The following is a 15,564-nucleotide window of genomic DNA, read 5'->3' as shown; positions in this document are numbered from 1 at the left end:
AGATAAGGTGGTAGATCCTCCTGTAGTTCTTGCTGGTGGTGAGTGATGTAATTATGTTGGCTTAGCTTCCCAGTCCAGCCTCCACTCGGCCCTCTCCCAGTCCCTGTCGACTCCAGCCTTGAAGAAGTGGGGTGTCTCAGCTTGGATGGTAGACTCGGATAGGCTATTCCAGAGGGGGACCACCCAAATGGAAAAGAAACCACGTCATTCCCTTCTCTGACATCCAGGCAGGTGAAGCTTAAGACTGTGACCTCTTGAATTGTTAGCCAAAGAGGGGGTGAAGATCTGGTTCAGGTGACTGGATTTGAAAATTTTGCGTGCCATGATCACATCTCCTCTATATCTTTGATAGGTGAGGGTTGGAAGTCTCAGAGATCCTAGGTGATCCTGATAAGGTCTAACTGCCTTACAAAACAGTTAGACAGTATAATACTGTCTTACAAAATACTCTGTTCTAGCCTATTTAATCCTGCCTGCATGTTGGGAGCTAAAAACTTACAATACAACTAAAAAAACAATAGACTTTATTCTTTAACAAGATCTATCAGAGACCCAGTGAGCATAACCAAGGATTTAGTTTTGTAATGCAATATTTGATGCAATTCAACAAGAATATAACTGCATTTATTGTTTAAAATAGTGATATTTAATGATTATTAGTTATTTTAATGACTTAATTAATTGTTTTTAGTTCCAATTCTAATTACAGTGTCTTAATTCTTATTGAAAAAATGATGTGTATACTCTTGTTTTATCATAAAGGATTTCTCTGGAATCAGCCAAGATGGTTTTCTCCCTCTTCCAATATGGGGTGCAGGATAAATAATCAGTTTTGGCTTACACTCTTTGTTTTTTATTATTCTTTTTAATTTCATTACATTAAGAAATTTGGGGGGGGGGGGGCAAAAAACCTAAGGGGAGATAAACCATGTACCTCCTCTTTGTTCTTTTACTAACCTTTCTTATTTCTTTGTAGATTCATTTTTTTTTTTCATTTGACAAATCCAAGTATAAATCAATTGCATTGAAAATTATAAATTAGAATACAAAAGGAGGCAGGTTCAATTCAACACAATACCTCAATTCTAATATAATTTCTAACAGAATGGTTTGTTTCATTAAACAAAAAGTTGAAAGGCTGACATGATAAACAAAAGATTTTTGTAATCTTAACCTCTATTATTGACAAAATGAGGAGCATTACTATAATTAATGTGTCTTTTTGGTTGATTCAATGTTTGTTTGTTCTATTCTTCATGGCTTTCATTTCTAGCTTGTCTGATTTGACAGTTTTGTATTGTCCTATCTTCAATATTTTTAAGCCTACAATCTTCCCTAAAAATGGATTGGGAAAGATTTTGTGTAGGTTTTTTCTGAAAGTTTATCTTGCTATTTTTGTCATCAGTAAAGCCAGTATCATATCAGTAAAGCCCGTCCCCTCCTGAAATGAACACAGTGCATAACTCATCAGTAGTTTTTAGCTGTATAATTTATAGAACTCTTTTAAGTTTCCTGTTCCTCCCACACTCCTGATGGAGGTATGGTTAATATGTAGCCAAATATCAGACTATTGCCAACCTTTTAGTATTATGTAAATTTATAAAAACAACGCCACACCTCTTTTTTTTATTTTTTTTCCCCCATTGATCTTATTGGTTTGTAGAAAAATATGTTAAATAGGTAGTTTTATTTTGATTTATATTAAATAAAGAAAATCTCCCCAACATTAAAACTTAAAACAAGTAGAAGTTATTCTCCATAGGGGGCTTCACTTTTTGTCAATTCTGTGTGAGAGACTGCTCAAACACAAGTACCCTGGTAGTTTTAAAAGACATTAAGATTTTAGTATAAAGACCAAAAGTTGAAGAAGGGGCAGACTCCCTCATATTTTGGTAGTTTTAACTAGCTCCCAAGTCCCCCTCACTGATTTTGAAGTGAGTATTATCTGCTTAGCTAACAGGGGTATCACAAAGAGGCTATCTTTGCTCATGTTGCCTGGTTTTGCTAAAATTAACATTTTCTATGCCAAAAAAGAACTGGGAAGATGTTATTTCTCTCTCTCTCTTTCTATATATATATACATATATATATATATATATATATATATATATATATATATATATTTATATATATATATATATATATATATATATTTATATATATATATATATATATATATATATCATTATATATATATAATGCAAAGATTAAACAAGCAATTGCTAATCTAAAGAATGAATTTGTAAATGTGCCAGTGGATAAAGCTAATAATAATTTTGCCATAATTTGTCAGAAGCTGTATTGTGATATCTTAAAAAGGGAGTTATGCACAACTAATGTTTACAAAAAGGTAAATATAGAGGATGAGAATTTAATTGAAAAGACTGAAGAAATACTTTTTAAAAATTTTAACATTAAAATAAATGACAATGATAAAAAGTTCCCTTTCCTATATTGGACTGTAAAATTTCATAAGAATCCCCCTGAACCACGGTTTATTGCTGGAGCAGCTAAATGTCCAACCCGCATTGCTGCTACTGACCTCTCTTTAATTTTAAAGGATATTGTAAATAAACTTAAAACCTATTGTTCTGGTATTAAAAAATTTTCGAACTTTAATCCATATTGGAGTGTTAATAATTCACTGCAGGTGATAGATTCTTTAACAATGGTTTCAGCTAAAAGAATTGAGTCTTTCGATTTTGCAACAATGTATACTAATTTATCACTTAATGTAGTGTTAGATAATTTAAAAACTGTTATCAAGAAATCTTTCCTCTTATCTAGTAAAAGGTTCTTAAAAATAGACACTTATAATAAAAAAGCTATATGGACAAATTGCTTTAATACTACAGTTAACTTGAGATGTTACAGCTTGGATATGATTTTTGAGTTATTAGAATTTGTTTTATACAATACTTATATAAGATTTGGGGGTGATTTGTACAAGCAAATTGTGGGAATTCCCATGGGGGGGGAATGCCAGCCCATTTGCAGCTGACTTGTTTTTAAGTCAACTAGAATATAAATATATGATGGATAAGAATAATCCAATTAATTTAAAACATGCTTTGTCAAATAATAAAAGATATTTAGATGATATTTTGGTCTTAAATTGTAAGGATTTCATTGATATTTCTAAAAAAATATATCCATCAGAGCTTATTCTTGAGCCTAGTCATGGCGCTGGTCATGAAGATCATTTCTTAGATTTAAATATTAATATTTGTGATAATAATAAATTGAGTTTTAAAATGTATAATAAAACAGATGATTTTGATTTTGAAGTGATTAGTTTCCCGTTCCCTGAAAGTAATATACACTCAAATATCACATATTCAGCGTTTTTCTCACAGTTACTTCGTTATGCAGGGATTTGTAGTAATTATATTGATTTTAAAAATAGATGTAAAATCTTAAGCCAAAAATTGATATCAAGAGGTTTATCTGCAAATAAATTAACTTGGCAATTTAAAAAAATTAGTTTTCATTATAACGAACTTTTAAATAAATATCAAAAGAATTATCTAGAAATACTTAAAGAAATTTTCAACTAATTTCGGAGGTTCGAGAAATGTTGTCTTAGCGCCATTTATTTTGAATTGTGTTTCTAATTGAGCGGATTTTTAAAAATTAGCCACATGGTAAAGATGAATTCTATAATTGTTTAGTTCATCCAGGTTTTTTGCAATATATTAATATTTGTGATTTGGTAAAATTTATAATATTTAGTTTACCTATTGTGGCTAAAAAGAGGGATATATTAACAGGATAAGCTTGTTTTGGTATTACTTGGTTGTTTTACATTTGCTGTTTTTTTTCTTTCATAGGCATGTATTTTGGGGGTGATACCTGACACGGGATGCCATGGATATTCTGTGGTAGCCACAACACTGTGCTGGGTAGAGAATTTAAAGTGGCGAAACCCTATATAGGCCAGTGTATTCTCCTGATGAGCCCTTGTGTTGGGTGTTGCCTCTGAATTATTTGTCTATATTATTTTTTCTATTGTTTGGTAAATGACGACTTATACTTATTGACGACATGACTGCCTGTCCATGGATTATTCTTTATGGTTGATTGTGTATGGCTATGCTGTTTGACCTATGTGATTATATGGATGAGTAGGGTTAAGGCCTCATTCAAGTGCTGGTCTATATTAATCACTAATTTAGGAAAACAGTCTTCCTTTTCCCCTTCTGTCTCTCTTTTTTTTCTTTTTTTTGTGTTTGTGCTGTTGCATTTGTGATTTCTCTTTTCATGATATTATTCCAGGTTGGATCCAGTGCTGGTGGAGAAATTTTTTTTTTTAGTTTTCTCCCCGACAGACCTTTACCCTGGTCCAGGTTTTTAACCTGATATTGTTAATTATTGGTGAGATGGTATTTATGCAAATTTCATGTTCTTTCATGTTTTTGTTTATGTATTTATTGACCTATTGACCTTGGCATGTTTTTTGGACTTTGATTGTTGGATTTTGATTTGGATGTTGGTTTGTTTTGGATTTATTTTCAATAAATTTTTATGCAACAAAACACAAATATTAGCCTCGGAACTCGGAACGATTTTTTGAAAGTTAGTAAGTGTAAAAGTTGTTGTTTTCTTTGCCAAGATCATTTTGTCCCACGGACTTCTGTTAAGAGTACATTGTATAATACAAATTTTGCATGCAGGTTACGTGGTAATGTTAATTGTAGAACAACCGATGTAATTTACCTATTAGAATGTAATAAATGCTGCCTACAATATGTGGGGGAAACAACTAATAATATATATAAAAGATTTTCTGGACATAAGACAACAGTTAATAATGAAAAAACTAATAACTATCTAGTTCAACATTGTAATAATGGTAAATGTTCCATATCAGATATAACTGTCACAATTTTAGAAAATTTAGAATTAGAAAATTTAAATAAAGAAGAGAAGAATAATAGACTACGTAAACAGGAGGATTTCTGGATCCATACTCTTGGTACAGCTTATCCTTTTGGGCTAAATGATCGTGTAGCAAAATATGGTGACATGTCTCATGTTGTTGTTAAATATATTGATGGTTTTATGGACCATCCTTCTTTTACTTGTCCTACTAAACGTAAAAAACGATCGAGAGGACATAGGAAAAATAATAGAAAATATGAATTAGATGTACATATGCTTTCTATAGATCTATGCCAGCTACTTGAATCTAGGGGTATGATTTCTGTAATAAAATGTCTAAATAATTTATCCAAGAGGAATTTAATCAAACTTTTCTGGATTGTTAAGAATAATACAGCTCTTGATTATAATTTTAAAGTAATATGTGATACAATTTGCATTCTAACTAAAACAAAATTTATTTCAAAAAAGAAAAAGTTCGATAAGATTAGTAATAAGGATAACAGATTATATTTACCTATTAATTTTACTTGTAAGCAGATTGAAGATATTAATTTACCAGAAATTTTAAATCAGCGGCATGTGAAACAGGCCCTTCCTAGAAATTTGAATTATAATGATGGTCTAGTTTTAACTTATAAATTTTCAAAAACTATTGGGCAAATTATTTTTAATTATAATTTAATACTAAAAAGAGTAGATAGTGATATAAATTGGAAACCTGTTTGTAATTGTAAGCAACTTGGCCCATTTGTAAATCCTACTTACAAACATGTTATAACAGGGGACTTGTCAATAATAAAGCAAGATGATCTTCAAATTATAATGAATAAAGGGGCTAATTTCCGTCTTTCTCATCATCTGAAACCATCGAGTGTTCTTGATGACTTGGAAAATGATTTTGATTTATTTATTGATAAGTGGTGTAAGAAAGAGAATAAAAATAAAGAGAGTTTTCAAAGTTGGAAGAATTTAATTATTAGTAGAATAAGAAATAAAATATATTCTAACTTAAAAAATAGTAACATTAAATCATTATTTTATAATGCGAAGATTAAACAAGCAATTGCTAATCTAAAGAATGAATTTGTAATTGTGCCAGTGGATAAAGCTAATAATAATTTTGCCACAATTTGTCAGAAGCTGTATTGTGATATCTTAAAAAGGGAGTTATGCACAACTAATGTTTACGAAAAGGTAAATATAGAGGATGATAATTTAATTGAAAAGACTGAAGAAATACTTTTTAAAAATTTTAATATTAAAATAAATGACAATGATAAAAAGTTCCCTTTCCTATATTGGACTGTAAAATTTCATAAGAATCCCCCTGAACCACGGTTTATTGCTGGAGCAGCAAAATGTCCAACCCCCATTGCTGCTACTGACCTCTCTTTGATTTTAAAGGAAATTGTAAATAAACTTAAAACCTATTGTTCTGGTATTAAAAAATTTTCGAACTTTAATCCATATTGGAGTGTTAATAATTCACTGCAGGTGATAGATTCTTTAACAATGGTTTCAGCTAAAAGAATTGAGTCTTTCGATTTTGCGACAATGTATACTAATTTATCACTTAATGTAGTGTTAGATAATTTAAAAACTGTTATCAAGAAATCTTTCCTCTTGTCTAGTGAAAGGTTCTTAAAAATAGACACTTATAATAAAAAAGCTATATGGACAAATTGCTTTAATACTACAGTTAACTTGAGATGCTACAGCTTGGATATGATTTTTGAGTTATTAGAATTTGTTTTATACAATACTTATATAAGATTTAGGGGTGATTTGTACAAGCAAATTGTGGGAATTCCCATGGGGGGGGGGAATGCCAGCCCATTTATAGCTGACTTGTTTTTAAGTCAACTAGAATATAAATATATGATGGATAAGAATAATCCAATGAATTTAAAACATGCTTTGTCAAATAATAAAAGATATTTAGATGATATTTTGGTCTTAAATTGTAAGGATTTCATTGATATTTCTAAAAATATATATCCATCAGAGCTTATTCTTGAGCCTAGTCATGGCGCTGGTCATGAAGATCATTTCTTAGATTTAAATATTAATATTTGTGATAATAATAAATTAAGTTTTAAAATGTATAATAAAACGGATGATTTTGATTTTGAAGTGATTAGTTTCCCATACCTTGAAAGTAATATACACTCAAATATCACATATTCAGCGTTTTTCTCACAGTTACTTCGTTATGCAAGGATTTGTAGTAATTATATTGATTTTAAAAATAGATGTAAAATCTTAAGCCAAAAATTGATATCAAGAGGTTTTTCTGCAAATAAATTAACTTGGCAATTTAAAAAATTTAGTTTTCATTATAACGAACTTTTAAATAAATATCAAAAGGATTATCTAGAAATACTTAAAGAAATTTTCAACTAATTTCGGAGGTTCGAGAAATGTTGTCGCAGCGCCATTTATTTTGAATTGTGTTTCTAATTGAGCGGATTTTTAAAAATTAGCCACATGGTAAAGATGAATTCTATAATTGTTTAGTTCATTCAGGTTTTTTGCAATATGTTAATATTTGTGATTTGGTAAAATTTATAATATTTAGTTTACCTATTGTTGCTAAAAAGAGGGATATATTAACAGGATAACCTTGTTTTGGTTTTACTTGGTTGTTTTACATTTGCTGTTTTTTTTTTCTTTCATAGGCATGTATTTTGGGGGTGATAACTCACACGGGGATGCCATGGATATTATGTGGTAGCCACAACACTGTGCTGGGTAGAGAATTTAAAGTGGCGAAACCCTATATAGGCCAGTGTATTCTCCTGATGAGCCCTTGTGTTGGGTGTTGCCTCTGAATTATTTGTCTATATTATTTTTTCTATTGTTTGGTAAATGACGACTTATACTTATTGACGACATGACTGCCTGTCCATGGATTATTCTTTATGGTTGATTGTGTATGGCTATGCTGTTTGACCTATGTGATTGTATGGATGAGTAGGGTTAAGGCCTCCTTCAAGTGCTGGTCTATATTAATCACTAATTTAGGAAAACAGTCTTCCTTTTCTCCTTCTGTCTCTCTCTTTTTTTTTCTTTTTTTTGTGTTTGTGCTGTTGCATTGGTGATTTCTCTTTTCATGATCTATATATATATATATATATATATATATATATATATATATATATATATATATATATATATATATATATATATATATATATATATATATATATATATATATATATATATATATACTAGCTGTTGGGGTGGCGCGAAGCGCCACCCCAACACCTAGTTGGTGGGGCGCTTCGTGCCCCCCCAAGCCCCCCCGCGCGCGTAAGTCGTTACGCGCCATATTAGTTACGCGCCATTGTTGTTGTGTCCCTGTGTCCCACCTGTGAATATAGATAGATTTATATATGTGTTTCAAACTACGTAAAAATTGCGAATATACAACATTTTTGGCTTTCCCACTACTGGGAGCTTTCCGTTTCCAATTGCCAGCAATTGATCTGAAAATGTTTGACCAGAGTCATCGTTTTGCAATCGGACACGCATATTTGTAGTTAATTTTAATATTTTTACGTGTGACCATAAATTAGAATTTTTCAGGCAAGCATTCATTTCGTCTGCAGGAGTTAAACTACGTAAAAATTCCGAATATACAACATTCTTGGCTTTCGCATTGTCTGTGCATATACAAAGCCGTATGCACTAATAATGACGTCATATGCAAACGCTCTTTTTACAAACAAACAAACATGCATACACACAACTCGTTTTTATATAGATAGATAGATAGGTAGATACAATACAAATTAACTGCGTAAAACTTGCGAATATACAACATTTTTTGCTGTCCAATTGTCGCTGCATATGAATAGATTGTCAGGTTTACCGACCCTCGAACATGCAACGCACAATTGTCCATGGGAAAAACAATCAGTATTAAGATCTATACCACATTTTTCTAATGATTGACTTTGAGCTTTGTTAATAGTGATTGCAAATGCTAATCGAATTGGGAATTGCAATCTTTTAAATTGAAAAGGCAGATCCGTTGGAATCATGGGAATGCGAGGAATAAGAACAGCCTCACCCTCAAAAGGCCCTGTCAAGATTGTGGCCTCTATTAGGTTTTCCATTGTTTTTTTTTACGGCAAGTCGCGTGCCATTGCAAAGCTTTGGTGGGTTGATATTTCTTAAAAGTATTATTGGTACGCCTATTTTTAGTTGTAGCACGTGTGGTGGAAACCCTGAAAGATCTATGGAATTTAAAAATTCAGATGGATAATTAACCGCTTCATTTGGTTCCAAAACTGTGTCGACTGACTTGTAAAGGACTGCCTGGTCTCGAATCTTGGTCAAAACAATATTGTTGATTTCGTGGACGTCTATATTTTTGGGTGCAAGAATCGCTCTTTCACTTAGCCATTTATTATTTTTATAATTTTTTAGAATATTCGGAAATACTTTTTCAATCAATTAATTTTTGGACGTCACTAAATTACAGAAATCAGCAGGTAGTTGTATACGTCCTGAAATTGAGTCTATCGTATCATAAATGTCTTTTTGTTCCGACGTTAACTTGGAAATGTTATTTTGTACATACGACAATACATCATTCGTACTGTACTTTTTTCACGATCCAATTCTACACATGTCGAAACAACAGCGATACGGTTAGGTGAAGGCATTCCCAAATCCTGAAGAGGTTTGTTCTCCATGCGTACGCACAAATCTTCTATAATAACTAAAGTGTAGTTATAAATTTCTGATGTAAAATCAAAAGTCATATCTGACGTCTCTAACTGTTTTCGATGGAGTATATCTTCGGACATTTTTGACTTATATTTTTCCCATAACTCTGTAGGAGCTGATGGAGAGCAAGTTGTTAAAATGATGCCAAACAATGCACGAATTTGACTTGGGGTTGACGTTTCGCACTAATGGGGAATATGGAACAACCCACTGGTTATCTACTTCGATGGTGGTACCGTTGCCATTGTAGGTTCTTCAGTCATTTTACAATTAGAAATTTCTCTTTAAACGGTCTTCTTACAATTAAAAATTTGTCTTTGAACGATATTCTTAAATACCTGTGTCCTGGTCGTCATTTATATTCCCTGTGTCCCGGCCGTCATTTGTGTCCCGGTATCCCAGTCTGTGATTTCTCTTTGAGTGTCCCGGTCGTTATTTATATTCCCTCTGTCCCGGTCGTCATTTGTGTCCCGGTCTGTAATTTCTCTTTGAGTGTTTTTTCTTTTTAGTATTTTTTAGTTTTTTACATTTTTTCTTTTTTCAGTTTTCTTTTTCTTCTTTATTTTTCAGCTTCACTATGAAATACATATCGCCGAACCTTTGTTTTTTTTAACTAAAATCTGGTAGGCATTGATGACCTTATCCCAGTCAAAATCCCAAACCCAATCATCATCGCTATCATTTTCAGTTTTGATATGTTTTGACTCTCGCTGTCCAGGTGGATCTTCATCTAACAGTGCGGTTTTGCGTTCTTTAGCCTCAAGCCTGTTTCCTTGCTGTTCTTTTGATTCCTCGGCACGCTTTCTTTTTTGACTTTCTCTATCAGCAGCAAGTTTTTTGGCATAGACTCTTTGAGCATCTTCATCGGCTTTTGCCATTGTAAGTTCATCAGTCATTTTAAACTTAAACATTAATAGATTTCTACGTGAACATATATGTCTTAAATATCTTTAATGACGTCACCGTCATAGCAAAAATGACGACAACTAACTTCATGACGTCAGCTGACACAGAAACATGACGTCACCTGATCCACCGACAGACACACAGACAGACAACTTATTTTTATATATATACTAGCTGTTGGGGTGGCGCTTCGCGCCACCCCAACACCTAGTTGGTGGGGCGCTTCGCGCCCCCCCAAGCCCCCCCGTGCGCGTAAGTCGTTACGCGCCATATTAGTTACGCGCCATTGTAGCTGTGTCCCTGTGTCCCACCTGTGATTAGAGATAGATATAAATATATATTTTTAACTACGTAAAACATGCGAATATACAACATTCTTCGCTGTCCCATTGTCTGTGCATATAAATAGCATTTATATTCCCTGTGTCCCGGTCGTCATTTGTGTCCTGGTGTCCCAGTTTGTATTTTCTCTTTGAGTGTCCCGGTTGTCATTTATATTCCCTGTGTCCCAGTGTTCCGGTCGTCATTTGTGTCCCGGTATCCCCGTCTGTAATTTCTATTCAAACAATCCCTGTGTCTCAGTCGTCAATTATATATCCCGCCAGTGCCCCCGGCGTCCCCGTTGTAGTTGTGTCCCTGCGTCCCGGTCGTCATTTATATTCCCGGTCGGGATTTGTGTCCGGGTGTCCCAGTCTGTAATTTTTCTTTGAGGTTCCTGGTGTTCCACCCCAACACCTAGTTGGTGGGGCGCTTCGCGCCCCCCCAAGCCCCCCCGCGCGCGTAAGTCGTTACGCGCCATATTAGTTATGCGCCATTGTAGTTGTGTCCCTGTGTCCCACCTGTGAATATAGATAGATTTATATATGTGTTTCAAACTACGCAAAAATTACGAATAAACAACATTCTTGGCTTTCCCATCGTCTGTGCATATGCAAAGCCGTATGTACTAATAATGACGTCATATACAAACGCTCTTTTTACAAACAAACAAACATGCATCCACATAACTCGTTTTTATATAGATAGATACAATACAAATTAACTGCGTAAAACTTGCGAATAAACAACATTCTTCGCTGTCCAATTGTCGCTGTATATAAATACATTGTCAGGTTTACCGACCCTCGAACATGCAACGTACAATTGTCCATGGGAAAAACAATCAGGATTAAGATCTATACCACATTTTTCTAATGATTGACCTTGAGCTTTGTTAATGGTGATTGCAAATACTAATCGAATTGGGAATTGCAATCTTTTAAATTGAAAAAGCAGATCCGTTGGAATCATGGGAATGCGAGGAATAAGAACAGCCTCACCCTCATAAGGCCCTGTCAAGATTGTGGCCTCTATTAGGTTTTCCATTGTTTTTTTTTACGGCAAGTCGCGTGCCATTGCAAAGCTTTGGTGGGTTGATATTTCTTAAAAGTATTATTGGTACGCCTATTTTTAGTTATAGCACGTGTGGTGGAAACCCTGAAGGATCTATGGAATTTAAAAATTCAGATGGATAATTAACCGCTTCATTTGGTTCCAAAACTGTGTCGACTGACTTGTAAAGGACTGCCTGGTCTCGAATCTTGTTCAAAACAATATTGTTGATTTCGTGGACGTCGTTGATAGATAAAATACAAATTAACTGCGTAAAACTTGCGAATATACAACATTCTTCGCTGTCCAATTGTCGCTGCATATAAATAGATTGTCAGGTTTACCGACCCTCGAACATGCAACGTACAATTGTCAACGGGAAAAATAATCAGTATTAAGATCTATACCACATTTTTCCAATGATTGACCTTGAGCTTTGTTAATGGTGATTGCAAATGGTAATCGAATTGGGAATTGCAATCTTTTAAATTGAAAAGGCAGATCCGTTGGAATCTTGGGAATGCGAGGAATAAGAACAGCCTCACCCTCAAAAGGCCCTGTCAAGATTGTGGCCTCTATTAGGTTTTCCATTAATTTTTTTACGGCAGGTCGAGTGCCATAGCAAAGCTTTGGTGGGTTAATATTTCTTAAAAGTATTATTGGTAGGCCTATTTTTAGTTGTAGCACGTGTGGTGGAAACCCTGAGAATAATATCTCGAGGTAAAAACTGATCACCGACCATAACGATGGCCACTTCGTCGATAGTTGGAGCATTGTATCTACGCACATGTTGGCCAGGAGGCGTTTTGTCAGCGGAAATAACAATTTTATACGTATAAGTAGGCATCAAATCGATGGCTGTTTTGAACAGACGCACTAAATTATTATTTTCGTGGAAAAGATGTTGTAATTGGGAAACGATTGTCCTTTCAATGTTGGGAGAAATTTCGCAACGTGCATTCAATTCAGAATTTCTATCACTGATGAAGTACAATTGTAAAAATTTATGATTCTCGCCTGAGAATGGTAGAAGAGACCCTGCTCTATGATAAATTTGCCCTTTTACTTTGAAAGTAGACATAAATTGATCTGGATTTTCAATTTGGGCTCCAAACGACGTCATTTGGAAACATGAGTTGTATTTTCTGATTCATTTATATTCCTTATGTCCCGGTGTCCCGGTCGTCATTTATATCCCCCTGTTTTATATCCCGCTTATTTTTCAGTTTTTTCCTTTTTTTAGTTTTTTTTTTTACTTTTTTAGTTCTTTTAGTTTTTACGTTTTTTAGTTTTTTTTTAGTTTTTTAGATGAATTTTTTTTTAGTTTTTTACCTTTTTTTCTTTTTAGTTTTTTATTGGTTTTTACCTTTTTTTAGCTTTTTATCTTTTTTATTTTTTTTTATTTTTATTTTTAATTTTATTAGTATTCTTTTTCTCTTCTATTTTTCATTTTTCCTTTTTTTTAGTTTTTTTTAGTTTTTAGTTTTTTAAGTTTTTTCCTTTTTTTAGTTTCTTTAGTTTTTTAGTTTTTCGGCTTTTTTTTTATTAGTTTTTAGTTTTTTTTGTAGTTTTTGCCTTTTTTTAGTTTTTTCAGTTTTTTTTTAGTTTTTAGTTTTTTACCTTTTTTAGCCTAACCAGGATTTGAACCTGGGACCTTCATTCTCCGTTCTGACACCCTCTCTCATCGAGTGACAACTCCAGCATTTTCATTTTGGTGTTTTAAATGGTATATTATTAACCAAATTAATGTGTTTTACAATTAATGTGTTTTAATGTGTCATAACAAAAATGACGGCAACTAATTTCATGACGTCAGCCGAAACATGACGTCACCTGATCCACAGACCCACAGACAGACAGACAACTTATTTTTATATATATATATATATATATATATATATATATATATATATATATATATATATATATATATATATATATATATATATATATACACAAAATATATAAATCTTGTTTTAACTATTCATTTGTTTTTTTTATTATGCTTTGTTTTTCTTGAAGATGGCCTTTGGCCTCAAAATAGGATATATATATATATATATATATATATATATATATATATATATATATATATATATATATATATATATATATATATATATATATATATCCTATTTTGAGGCCAGAGGCCATCTTCAAGAAAAATAAAGCATAATAAAAAAACTAGCTTACAAAAAATTTTAAGCTAGCTTAAAGAATAAGTAATTTTGATACTCAGAAAACAAGAATTTTCCAATCTGCAATCCTGTAAATTTCTTTGAAGCTGAAAACATATTGTTTTTTATAAGGATATTAGCATCTAAAGCAGAAAATTCTTATAAAACCTATGAGCTCCCCAGAAGGATTTTGGAGCCTTTTATTTCCTAGTTCTCTCATACCTGAGCACATAATTTTGATCTTTTCTTCTGCCCAAAAAGAAATGTAAACAGTATTTAAGTCTACTTACCTTGTCCCTTTAAGTATACTGACCTCATCTTTCAGACGTTGAATTTGTAGAGATTGAGCTCTAATTGTTTCTTCCATCTGTTGATTTTCCTGCAAAAGATCTAAAACTCGCTTCTCCAAAATTAATTTCTCAGCTTTTTTTGTCCCTTAATTTTTTTGCAGCCTTTCGATTTTGAATCAATTTTTTTGTGTTGTCTTTGTCCATTTTACTGTTTTTCTTTTTTGTCTTTGGTGCCAAATTTTCCTGTTTTGTCTGTTTGCTGTTTCCTGCATTCTTCTCAACTATTGCTGTTGTACTATCTTGTATCTTGTAACTGTATCTTGGATATTCATTAAACACTCGTAATTAAGTGAATTCCTTTGAAGAGGCTTCATTGCTGATTTGAGGTAAAATTTCATTTAAAAATGCATTAGTACTGTGGCATGTATCTTGTATCTTGTAACTGTATCTTGGATATTCATGAAACACTTGCAATTTGGTGAACTGTTTTGAAGAAGCTTCATCACTGATTTGAGGTGAAATTTCATTTAAAAATACATCAATATCATCAAAAGTTATATCTAATTCAAAACTTGGATCCATGCTAATATCTATTGTGTTGTTGCTTGGTCTAGGTTAGTTTCGCAACTAGAAAGTTTTGACGAATTCATTTCGTTATATTCACGAACCGCATAGCTCGTAACTATCTGCACCAATCAATGCAAAGAGAATTTATGATGTGTGATCTTGGGCTGTTACAATCGCTAATGTTTTCCGTTTCACAGTTGTAACAGCCCAATATGTCTGTGTTTCTTGACTGTAACAGCCTTACGCAACAGCGCTATTTTAATTATGGTTGTCATTAAAATCTTACAACCTACAATATTACCTTTGTGGTAACCCAGTATGCATTTAAATTCTGTAAAGGTACTTAACAACAATCTGATTCTAAGTATTAGATATACATTCAGCCATAAAAATATATGGCTGAAACCAAAAAATCAGTTTGGTTCAACCTGGCAATTAGGCTCAAATTAATGCCAGTGGAACAGTCTTTTTGCAAACTGTACATATTTGCCTATTTCGGCAGATTATTTTTATTTATTTAGTTCTATTTTTTTTAGAATAAAATGTATCATCAAAATGTATCAATATTTTTAGGAATGACTAGTTATTGTTATTTTGAACTACATTTTTGAAATTGGGTCTGCTTTTTTTTT

The 15,564-nt window shown here is 32.6% G+C and overlaps 2 protein-coding genes across 7 annotated transcripts in view; both read left to right on the top strand.

The window, feature by feature from the left end:
- LOC136025163 (uncharacterized) overlaps positions 1–15,564 on the top strand; it is a 489,107-nt gene that overhangs the window by 428,092 nt on the left and 45,451 nt on the right. The gene's annotated exons all lie outside the window — the stretch shown is intronic.
- LOC136025165 (probable ATP-dependent RNA helicase vasa-like) overlaps positions 1–15,564 on the top strand; it is a 32,678-nt gene that overhangs the window by 735 nt on the left and 16,379 nt on the right. The window lies entirely within an intron of this gene.

Source organism: Artemia franciscana, chromosome 3, assembly GCF_032884065.1.
Source record: "Artemia franciscana chromosome 3, ASM3288406v1, whole genome shotgun sequence".
Classification (NCBI taxonomy): domain Eukaryota; kingdom Metazoa; phylum Arthropoda; class Branchiopoda; order Anostraca; family Artemiidae; genus Artemia; species Artemia franciscana.
The sequence above is the reverse complement of the archived record's forward strand: the minus strand, read 5'-3'. Positions and strand labels throughout refer to the sequence as shown.